At 47.2% G+C, this 12,333-nt stretch overlaps 1 long non-coding RNA gene across 1 annotated transcript; it reads right to left on the reverse strand.

Moving 5' to 3' along the window:
• Positions 1–1,885: 1,885 nt before the first annotated feature.
• Positions 1,886–2,959, reverse strand: LOC109251339 (uncharacterized). Its single transcript, XR_002073456.2, has 2 exons — positions 2,390–2,959; positions 1,886–2,142 (listed from the first exon to the last, which is right to left on the reverse strand). It is a non-coding gene; the product is annotated as an uncharacterized LOC109251339 (long non-coding RNA).
• Positions 2,960–12,333: the final 9,374 nt, after the last annotated feature.

The following is a 12,333-nucleotide window of genomic DNA, read 5'->3' on the forward strand; positions in this document are numbered from 1 at the left end:
TGTAACGACTTCTCCTGTGTCACGTGCTCTTCTAGAACTTTTTATCCTCCCATCAAGAGGTAGAGCCTAATTCCCCCGTTGTTAAATCTGATCAGGCTGGTGATTCCCTTCTAACTAAGACAATGCAAGAAAAGTGACAGTGCAATTTCTGAAGCTAAGTCCCAAAAGGCAATGTAACCTCTGCCTTGCCTTCTGGAATACTCTCTCTGGGGGTCTTCAGATGCCATGGAAGCAGTCAGACTGCCCTGAGGATGGCATGCTGAGAGGAAGCCCAAACTAGCCCATGCAGAGAGACCATACGGAGAGGCTCTGAGCCCACGTTAAAGGAGACAGATGCTTGGCAAACTGACGTGTCCCCACACTCTGCCCTCCTCTGTTGTTCCAGCTGTGGTCACCATTTAACCGCAACTCCACGAGGACCCCAAGCTAAAAGTACCCAGCTGGAGCCTTTCCTGAATTCCTGACCACAGAAGCCACATGAGATAAGATGGTTGGTTGCTCTACACTGCTAAGTTTGGGGGAGATTTGTCATGCCAAAATAGTACCTGAAATGGGGACCCCTTGAGGCAGAACCCTATTTGCTCTGTTCGCCAGTATTCACTCTGGGGATCACAACACCTGGCTCACAGCTAGTATTTCGGAAAGATTTGTTGAAATTTTGTTAAGTAGCAGGAAGTGTTAGGCACATCAGTAGATAAAGGAAAAATGACTAATGGCATTGATGAAATAGGAAATGTTTCCCAGAGGAGGCGGCAAGTCAAGTGAACCTCAAGGGATGAATCAGTCCAATAAGGGACAGGAAGAGAATGTCAGGTAGAAGGGAGAGCAAAGGCTATGACACAAAGGCATAGAGTAGCTGAGGAGATTTAGGGAAGCGTAAGTAACTTACTGGGGCTGAAATGAAGGCAAATGATGGGGAATGTGGCAGGGGAGGTAGTCAGGAACAGAGCAGGAGATGCCTTGCGTGCTCAGCGGGTCTTAGACCACGAGTGAGCACCGCCACACTCTCCCCCATTCCCAGACAGAAGGGGCCGGTGAGGCCTCTCCTCCACGCGCCTATGTTAGGCACATGGGTCCCTTCTCTTGACCTCCTGTCAGTGAATGGGAGACGACTCCATGAAGCGATGCAGCTGTAGACACATTTCAAAGACCTTATCTGCTCCTCATTGAGTATGCGCGGAGTTTTTCTAGACGGGGACCCGAATCCCACCAGCTCTTACATCTCCAAAAGCATCTACGGGTTTGCGAGAGAAACCGCCCACCTCGGAGAGGCAGGGGCAGGGAACGTGGACCCAGGGATACACTGGGGTCTGAGCTCTTTGCTTCCTCCCCGGTTTTCCATATGGCTTTTCTCTAGGTCCAGAGGAGGTCTTGTATCTCCAGCTGGTATCTCAAATGCATTGTTTGCATTCCTGGGCTTTAGGCTTCGGAATAGAAAGCCACGATTAACTCCTTTGTTATCTGTGCTCTGCAGGGACGTCCTGGAGACAGGAGATCAGTCAGAACAGGCCATGTAGCGCTGTAGAAACAAGTATCCCAACACTCAGGGGCATAACACCACAAACCTCTCCCTGTCTCACGCCACACATGTGACCCGGAAGGCGCTCTGCTCGTCCGGTCACTCAGGACCCAAGGCAGACGTAAGCCGCTTCTCCACACGGGCTTCCACAGTTGGCCTGGCAGGGTGAAGAGGAAACATTGAACCGTGCACTAGCCTTCAGAGCTTCCGCCCAGAAGAGAACACATGTCACAACCGGTGCCGAAGGGCAAAGCTGCCGTAGAGGTTACCGGACAAACACCAAGGGAAAAAAGCCTTAGCTACTGTCTTTGTCTTCTCAGGCTGCCGTAACAAAATACCACAGACTAGGCAGCCTCAACAACAGAATCTTAACAACAGAATCTTATTTCCTTACAGCTCTGGAGGCGAGAAGTCCAAGATCAAGGTGACACCGTGGTTGGCTTCTGATGAGGACTCTCTTCCTGGAAGCCAGCTGCTCCTTGTGTCCTTACACGACCTCTTCCTTATGCAGGTAAGGGGATGGGGGTGGGGGTGCCGTGTCGAAAGCAGTCCAGACTTTGATGTTATATATTGTATATATAATACCTATGTTTGTGCGTGTGGGTGCACATGGTCTCAAGCACCTCCATTTATTTTTTTTTTTAATTTTTTTTTTCAACGTTTTTTATTTATTTTTGGGACAGAGAGAGACAGAGCATGAACGGGGGAGGGGCAGAGAGAGAGGGAGACACAGAATCGGAAACAGGCTCCAGGCTCCGAGCCATCAGCCCAGAGCCTGACGCGGGGCTCGAACTCACGGACCGCGAGATCGTGACCTGGCTGAAGTCGGACGCTTAACCGACTGCGCCACCCAGGCGACCCATCAAGCACCTCCATTTAAACCTAGGCTACGCGGCAGCTGATGTGCAGCCATAGCTACGTTTGGGCACTTTTGCAGGCTAGGACGGCTACCTCAGGAGAAGCCAACTTAAGTGAAAGGACTCCGATGAAAGCTTTTATCTCATTTAAAAGGAGCAAGAGCAGGTTCAGTCCTGACCAACCGGGTAAAGAGATACGGAGCAGAGAGCGAGTCTTTCCCACCGGACCTCATGGACCATAGGCTCCGTGGGAAAAACATTTTCTTCCTCTCCCTGAATTCCTGGTGGCCCATAGCATAAGCTCTTCTCCTCCCCCAGAAGTATTTCTCTCTGGGCTCCTCCTCACAAGAGGAGAGGTGCCGTGTCCGGTTATTGAGACGAGGAGAGCATCATTGCAGCTGCATGAAATCTTCCGGGTCTCTCGCTGTCTCCTCTCCTGCCCTTCTCTCCATGCGGTTTGCCCCGTAGGGAGGACCCACTCCTGCCAGGAAAGGTCTGAAGATGTGCAGGGGTTTGACCTACGACCAGATGTGTAAGTTCAATTCAAAGGAGAACGTATGGGAAACCCATTTGGCCCCTTGTCTGTATCTTACACTCAAATCTAGCCCTATAACAATTCTGATATTCTTGACTTTTGCTTGAAAAATATCAATAGCCGACTCTTATATAATGCTCAAGATGTGTGAGACTCTGTTCCAAATGGCTTACATACATTAATTCACTTAAGCATCATAAAACCCTGTGAGGTAGATGGTAGGCCTCACAAAGATGTCCACACCCTAAGCCCTGAAACTAGGCAATATGGCGGTGGATACACAACAACGGGAAAATTAAGGAATTAAAGTTGTGAATCAGATTATCCCAGATTATCCAGGTGGGCCGGGTATACTCATAAGGGTCCTTTAAAAAGGAAGAAGGAAGCATAAGACTTAGTTGAAACAGCATGAGAAAGGCTTGGCTTTGAAAACAGAGGAAGGGACCATGCATGAGCCAAGGAGTACAGGTGACCTCCAGAAGCTGGAAAAGGCAAGACAGTCGATTCTCCCCTAGAGCCTCCCGAAAGGAACAGAGCTCCCACCAACACCTTGAGTTCAGCTCAGGAAGGCCCATTTCAGACTTCTGACTCATGAAACTATAGGGTAATCAGTGTGTGTTGTTTTTAACCACCGAGTTTGTGGTAATTTGTTACAGCAACAGTAGGAAACTAACACAAGGTGGGTGCTATTATTCATCCCACTAACCCACTGATGAAACGGAGACAGGGAAATGTTAGGTAACTAGTCCCAGGTCACAGCTGGGCCCCTTGCTCCTAGAGTCTGCCTTATGGATCACTGTGCCTTCTTGATCTCCAGTGCTCTCCTAAGTTGGATCAGAAATGGGTGAGAAGACGGATGCAATTAATTATTACCTTGACAAATCTCAATGGGGCGAGAAGACGGTAACCAACATTCTGTAAGTATTTACAGCTCTGGGCCTCTGGCAAGCATTCTCTCATCTGATCCTAACAACAACCACGTAATGGACACAACCGTTATTCCCATTCAGCCGGTGAGAAAACCGACTTCTGCAGAGGTGAAGCAGCTTGTCCAATGTCATGACGGGACCAGCAGGCTACCTGGGACTTGTCTTTTTCCGCAACAATAGTGGATGGACAAGGGGAACTAGGATGCCTCTTCAGGATGAGGCTTGGAACTTGCATGTTGCAACTGCCACCCTCTTGAGCTGTATCAGGTCATGTGGCCCAACCCAACACCCCTGGGACAGTGAAGTGTGTTCTTCCCACAGAAGTAACAGGAGAGGTTGAGGATGGTTGCCCCCCAACCATCAAATCTGTCGGAATTGTTGCAAATCCAAGCCAGGGAAGAGACACAGGTACCCTTAAAATGAGATCTGCAAACCTCCTTGCCTTGCAAACACACAGGCTCTTGTTTCGGTTCCACACGAACTAGCGATCTGTGCTGTCAGAGAAATGCAAGATGGCAGCCTATACCTCAACTTCCAGTACGTACGGGGGTCTGCTGAGCCTCTAGTGCATCTGCATCCCAATGACACAATGTCCCTGAATGGGATCTAAGCTCCCAGCTGGCGTGGAGTCCACTCACAGCGATAGGAAACCCTCGTATGGAAATGGTGCTGCTCTAATACGCCTCTGAGCCCGTCCTGCTGGGCGTCCTCCAGCTACCCTGACTGATGCGTGCAGCCCGCTTGAGCATCGCAAACTCGTTCCCCGGGAAAGAACTTTCGAGGTGTGCTGAGCTCGAAGGGAAAGAAGGGAAATGTGTTTTTGACTATCCCCCCTCTCAACCTAAGACTGAACAAAACAGCCGAGGAAAGCTGCAGCTGTCAACTGTATCGTTCTCAGAATAAGTTAGAAAAATGTAACTTAACAAAAGTTGACAAAGGTGGAGAGTCTGATCTTTGAGAGAGGAAAACAAAAATCAAATGACGATTTTGCAAAGCACGGACATGTTAGTCACCTATGGTTAGAAAATACATTATCGGAAGTAAAATGTTGGGTTTTCTACTTTGTTGGAAGCAATGGAGGGCTTCACTCTCCTGACTCCCAGGAACATCATCTGAGGAAAGAACTGGAATTTCTAGAGCAAGTGAAAAGCGTGGCTTTTGCAGCTTTGTATTGCTCTCATTTCTTCTCCTCATGTACTGTCTTTTACCTTCATAATTAAAAACAAGTGAAAGTAACGGTAGCCTTCGCCCTGGGATTTTCTTCGAATGAAGAAGGATGTCTCTAATTCTCTACTAATTAGTTCTACTAGTGCCTATGTTCTGCACCCATCCAATTTCTGCTCAGGAGGGTACAACAGAAAAAATAACATGCTTTGGAATCAGACAAACCCTTAGCCTCAGTTTCCTTTTCTGTAGAATTTAGATGTTTATTCCTCGTTCAATTCAAGGAGTTATTATTTTTTTAATGTTTATTTCTGAAAGAGAGAGAGAAAGAGAGAGCGAGTGCATGAGCGGGGGAGGGGCAGAGAGAGGAGACAGAGAATCCAAAGCAGACTCCACACGGTCATCACGGAGCCGGGTGTGGGGCTCGAACTCACAAACCGTGAGATCATAACCTGATCGGAAACCAAGAGTCGGATGCTTAACGGACTGAGCCCCTCGGGTGCCCCCCCAGAAGTTATTTTGAATATTAACAACGAAATTCCGAAAAGGAATGATAACATTGGGAACATTTTCTTCTCTCTCTATGCCTATTCTGCAGGGTAGACCCTGACTTAGAGAGAACACACACTTCACCCATTTCCTGCACGTGTCACATAATAGGATCATGGCTCATCTGTAAATCCTTTGTGTTACAATCCTTAACCAGGCCCCCGGCAGCCACCCTCCGTGCGGAGATTCAACAACGCCATCTGCAGTCACAGACGAAGGGGAGGAGAGCTGGGAGTGGGCACAGGAGGGGATGCACACTGGCGGTAGGTGCTTCCCCAGGGAAGTGACACACATCATTTGTACTCATAGACCATTGGTCAGAACTAGTCACATGACCCAGGCACCCTGCGAGGGAAGTGAGGGCTGTGAAGGAGCAGAAGCCTATCAACTAACCTAGCAGCAAATATCTCTGCCACACATGGGTTCAAGAGAACCAAATCCAAGTCTTAGATCCTCCTGACCACACATGACTCTGGGTAAACCGAGAAGACAGACACATCCTAATGCCTCCGTCCGATGTGTCACCATATCAAGAAGCTCAACAACAAGACTGATACTAGAGTACGGGGGCAACTTTCGAGCATTAAGGATACACACAAAAGATAAAGCACAGTGCCGTGGGCTGAGGTTAAGGGAGGAACCCTGAAAATCTGGTGCCTGGAAATCAAGTCAAGAGGATGCCAAGAAGAAAAGAAATATTGAACAGCGTGGAGGTTTTAAGAAAAATATAGAGCACAGCCATGAACTGGTAGTTTCCAAGGCACAGCCATCTCACAGATGTGTTTTGTTTCACTTACACAAGGCCTAAAAAAACGTTTTAATTAACCGGCAACGTTTCAAAATGGCACGTTGTACACAAAAATCGAGATCTCCTGCCTCTGTTGAAAATTTGGAAGCTGTGAGTCGGCACCAGTTTTTCCGCAAAGGTTGGCAATAATTAGCTGGAGGTGAGGGGCAACTGCATCCTGTGGAAGCTGTGTCGCTCACCAATCCCTACGAGCCCTTTTCACTCATTGGTGGTTCCTGAGGACCCCAGAGGTGTCTGGGTTCCCAACTTCTGGTCTCAGTGAGCTCATGCAAGTTCTTCCCAGCTCTGTGCACGATCATCCCACGTAAGTTACAGAGAAATACACAGACAGAGCTCGTCTCAAACAAGAATCCCAGGCAGCCGTCTCCAAGCACCATGATGGGCCAGCACAACTTGTGTGGAAAGCAGTTTCACAAGGCGTCAGGACTTTCCAAATGTCCACACTCCTTGACCCTGGAATTTCACCCCAGAGACCCTCCTTTAAAGAAACTTTCCCTTCAGTGCTTTACGTAAAAGTTCACCATGACTTTATTTATAGTGGAAAGCCACTGGAAAGTTTATGCTGAGATCTTTAGGTAAACTATACTTAGTGCACCTAGTGGGCTCTCAGGCATAGATACAAGTATCAACCGAGGGTCATGCTATTAAACCACAAGCCCCTACTCTGCAAAACGTTCATTCATATGAATCAAAAGTCAACTGAGGAGCTGTTGTGGAAGGGCGTCGAGGGGACATGACTGCCGGTTGACCTGTGAGCCGTATGTGGGCACCAGGAGCTCCTCGCTTCTGCCCCTGTCCTTGGAATGTGGGTTCCACTCGCCTTTCCTGCTCCCAGAGACTGGTCCAAGGACATCGCCTTGAGATGGTGATGTGCTGTTGAGAACACCTGCACGGTATACGTGACTGAAACCAGTTAAGGATTCTTTACGCACTTTTAAGGTTTGGCGGGCTGGTGTGGGGCTCCACTTGTCTTTCAGATGGCCAAGGCACGCCTTGTGTATAAGGTCCCTTGTTCATTCATTCTGCCACCTACCAACCGGGAATGGCCTGCATTATCTCCCCTCATATCTCTGCTCTCTGAGTACTGCCTGGTTCCAGATTGCACCCAGTATGCTTCTGAGGAGCCCTTTAAGATGAAAGGAAACTCAGGAGATATGTCTGCTACATTTAATAGATTACCCTGGATAGAATCTAGTTTGGAAAAAATATTGCTCTATAAGACATTGTTTGAAGCAAAATTGGCATAATTTGAGTAAGATAATTCAAATTAGATAATTCTATCGTATCGATATTAAATGCCCTAAATTTGATCATTTTGTTGTGATTATAAAAGAGTGGCCTTGGTCTTAGGAGATACTCTTGAAATACTGAGGAATAAAGGATCATAAGATCTTTGACTTGATCTCAAATGATTCAGAAGAAAATAGTAATATTATTAATATTGAATATGTACGAGAGGGGAGATAATACAAATGTGGCAAAATAGTAACACTGGTAAAACTGGGTGGACGATAAATGGGTGTTCATTGTAGTATTTCTTGAATTTCAATTGTCTTGACAGTTTACTGTGGTTTAAAATTTTTTCAGTTAGAAGTTAAAGGGTGCTCAACTGGAAAATGCTATGGCATCATGTCAAATAAAAAAATTCAAGCTAGATAATCATGTATCCAGTGTGATCTTAAGTAAGTTAGAAAAATCCCTCCACATAGAAGACCAGACTGGCAGGAAAATATTGAAACATTAATATCTACACTTGGTGGGTAAACTGGACTGGGAATGCTTTTATGCTTCCATTTTTCTATATTTTCTTCACATTTTTAATAACCATCTATCACTTTTATAATGAAAAAAAAAAAAAAAACTAACTACCAAGCACCATGGGAGAAAACAAAGTCATTTTGTCTACCTCCTCAACTTTGAGCCGGAAGCCAAAATCCAGAGCAATGACAGAAGAAAGGGGTTCAAGCTCTCAGCTATTACGGTGTCAAAGACTGTGTTTCAGGGGTTGCCGAGTGACCTTTAATGAACACCTGTCTGAGACAGAAAAATCATAGTATTCCAGGCTTAGGACTCAATGTATAATTGAGCTTTAGTATCACAGTGGGACCGCTGGGTATATCCCCAGATTTAAGATTTGTGACCAAGCCGAGGAGTATTTTTTAATTTGGCTGCTTCTCCGTGGACTTCACTTCAGATCGGGGGCCCAGTGGGTCAGATGGAACTGATTCATTAGCCCACAGGCCTTTTTCGTTGCTGGCAAGGTCAGCATCCTCTCAGTTCCCCGGGGGCGGGGGGGAATACTGGCCTAAGACGCCCCAGCGACTCCTCTCCCCCACCTCCTTCCAGCTACCTTCTTCTACCTGGGCTTCTGTTCTGTGCCTGTTCTCTGGCTCCTGTTGTCAAAACCCCACTTCCTCCTCCAGACTTTTGGAAGGGAAGCTGTCTCTTGTCTGTCCAAACTATCTCTGCACTCTTAACAGCCCTCTTCCTTCCTCTGGCCTTGTAAGCATGCAGTAAAAGTCTCCTTTCCCTCTGTTCCAAGGTCTCCAGGAATTCTCTCCAAGCTCCATCCACTCCTGCCTCTCCCCAACCCTGTCACTCGGTCTTGCTGGAACCACATCTGTCTTTGGAATCACAGCCAGCAACTTGCACCCACATAGGCTGACATTTCTTATGGTCCTCTCACTGTCACCTTTACTGGCTGGAACAAGGGCTTCCATTCTGACCCTGAGACCTTGCCTTGGCAGAGTCTAGGTTCGAGTTGCCTAGACCAGAGAAGCAGCTATCAACATCGCCTAGTCCCCTCCAGGAGATCGGAGACCTTCTCATCCCCCCTGGTGGTTATGACGATCCTTAGTATTCCTCCGGTAGAACTGACTACTCTTAACACTGCCGCTAAGCCCTCGCCTTGCTGAGCTGGCAGAAATATCAACCTCAGTCATGCTAGAAAGCTCCCCACTCCCCAGAGGTTTTGCAGAGGTCCTACATGATGCCAAGGCATTACGTTGAAAGCCTGGAGTAAGACCCCTTGAGATCAAATCCTGCCTCTGCTACTTATGAGCTGTGAGCACTCATGGGAACTACTCACCCTCTCTCTGCCTCAACTTCCTCATCTGTATAGCGGGAATAATAGTCTCTGCCTTGTAGGGATGTTGAGACGATGGCATGACTCGAAATGTGTAAAACGCAAAAAAACAGTGCCTGGCATATAACAAGCTCTAAGAGTTTGTTTTTGCTACTGTTTGTGCGTCTGTATTGATTATGGCCATTGTCCCGGACACATCACCTTGGAATCCAATTGTTCCATCACTTCCCTGATACATTCGGGGTTTAGGAATTCTTGGAGAAGCAGGGGGCTCCTGTGCCTGCGGCCCAGTCCCCTGGGAGGCATCTTCAACCTTCCCTGCTGGAGTCCCGCCACCTCCTTGAGGGCCTCCAGGGAGCAGGGCACAAGCCTGGGTTCTCCAGGAGCCTCAGAACACCAAGGTGCAGAGCAGAAACTCAAAGCTTTGCTGAGGAAATGAATAAATGAATCTCTAATGACCGAGAATTCACACTGCAAAGGGATATGAGGAGCTATGGGAAAGAGAAAATGTCAAAAGACAAGTTGGTTTCACAGAATGGCAGTCCTAGTCCATTCCTTCTGCTCAGTGGGAATTTGTGAGAGTTGGGCCTCAGGGTTTAGGGGAGAAAACATAGAGGGATGCTTCCCTAAGAAAGGCTTTGTATCGGGGCGCCTGGGTGGCTCAGGTGGTTAAGCGTCCGACTTCGGCTCAGGTCATGATCTGACAGCTGTGAGTTCGAGCCCCGGTTCAGGCTAACTGCTGTCAGCACAGAGCCTGCTTCAGATCCTCTGTCTCCCTCTCTCCGCCCTTCCCTCACTCTGTCTCTCAAATAAATAATAATTTAAAAAGAAAAAAGAAAGAAAGGCTTTGTCTTCAGCCAGACCCTGGCCAGCCTTTGCTTCTTAGATGGCTGCTTATAGATTCTTGCTGAGACCAGGGCTACTGGCCAGGCTCACCCGTGGGCACCTGCCGTGGGTACCTGGTGGACATGAAGGGCGTGGGACATCAAAAGTGGTACCCTGTTCCATTCACATGTGGGAAAGTTGTCACTCGCTTCTAATTAACCCCTTTTGCTGGCACATCTCATCCTTCATGCTTGAATCCAAGGAAGATCCCCATAATGGAGGGGCTTCAATACTGGAATCATAAACGGAATAGGAGATACACTTCTGGTTTGGAGGCAGGGTATCTCATAATCCTCCCCAACTAACAACTACCATGGAATATCTGTAAGTTAGTGAGATTCCTAAGAACATGTATACAATTTATTACTTACAATAGATTTTTAAAAATGTTTATGATGATTGCATTCCACATACATGACAGCCACATACTATGTGACTTCAGGAAGGTTACTCAGCCTTCTTGTGACTCTGTGTGTGTGTGTGTGTGTGTGTATGTGTGTGTGTTCATAAGATGTGGCTAGTGGAGCACCTGGGTGGCTCAGGCAGTTAAGCATCCAACTCTTGATTTCAGCTCAGGTCATGATCTTGCAGTTCATGAGATCGAGCCCTGCATCAGGTCCTGGGCTGACAGTGGGGAGCTTGCTTGGGTTTTCTTTCTTCCTCTCTCTCTCTCTATTCTATCCGTGCTTGTTCTCTCCTCTCTCTCTCTCTCTCTCTCAAAAATAAATAAACCTTACAAAATAAAATGGGGCTTGTAATGTCACTCAGGGAAAATATCCCAACTCCTACTCAGAATGTGAAAAGTCCCAAGAAATAATTGCTGCTACCACTCGAATAGGTCAAGAGAAATGACCAGACTGAACCCCATGGAGAAAAGACATTGAAAAAGTAGAAAGAGCAACCTAACATCTATAAACCAATACCAAATGTTCTAACCTGCATGCAGCTGGAGTCTCAGAAGGTGAGGAGAGAGTGAACGGGGCCAAAGAAATATTTGAAGAGATAAAGGCTGAGAATCTTCCCAAACTGATAGACGACACCAAACCACTTACGAACCCCGTACAGGAAGCTCCGAGAACCCTCAGAAAAGAAAGACAAAGAAAACTCCACCTAAGCACTTCAGAGTCAAACTGCTGGAAATGGAAAACAGAGAAAGATCTTACAAGCAGTTGAGAACAAAAGAGAAATGACATCAAAGGGGAAAGGGGAGACTTACTGGAGACTTCTTAATCAGAAAAACTCAAGCCAGGGGGACAAAACATAGGCGAGTGAAAGGAGCAAAGTGAAAAAGAAACCATCTTACAATTTTGTATCCAGTTTTGCTCCAGGACATCTGGAGGTACTTAGCCAATAGCAGGTGGTACTTTTATTGTGTGTAGTCCCGCTGGGGGATGCAAGGTCCTGGGGAGCCTTCCTTTCACATTTGCAAAGCCGGCTGGATCACCCACAGGACCACCCGCTCCTTCAGCAGCACGAAACTCAGTAGAACTCCCAGGAGGAGTCGGGGTGCCTGGGTGGCTCAGTCGGTTAAGCATCTGACTCAGTTTCAGCTCAGACCATGATCTAGCAGTTCATGAGTTCAAGCCCCGCATTGGGCTCTGGGCTGGCAGTGTGGAGCCTGCTTGGGACTTTTCTCTCTCCCTCTTTCTCTGCTCCCCCCGCCTCCCCCTTGTGGCTCTCTCTCTCACTCTCTCTCAAGAAATAAACTTTTAAAATTTTTAAAAAATAATAAAAAGAACTCCTAGGAGGAGTACGTCCTGATCAATATGGTTTCCAGCCTTGATTGATATCACCTGGGAAACCACCTGGGGTACTTCAAAAAACTAGGCACATCCAAGCCCCGGACCTTGAGATTCCTGTTTCATTGTTTTGGGGTGTATCCTGCCATTTTCTTTTTAATTCAGCAAGTTAATTACAGTGAACAGCCAGGTGGCTTACAGCCTATTTTTTTTTTTTTTTTTGATGTTTTATGTATTTCTGAGAGACAGAGAGAGACTGAGCA

The sequence above is a fragment of the Panthera pardus genome, unplaced genomic scaffold (assembly GCF_024362965.1).
Source record: "Panthera pardus isolate Hobbes unplaced genomic scaffold, ASM2436296v1 HiC_scaffold_16, whole genome shotgun sequence".
Classification (NCBI taxonomy): domain Eukaryota; kingdom Metazoa; phylum Chordata; class Mammalia; order Carnivora; family Felidae; genus Panthera; species Panthera pardus.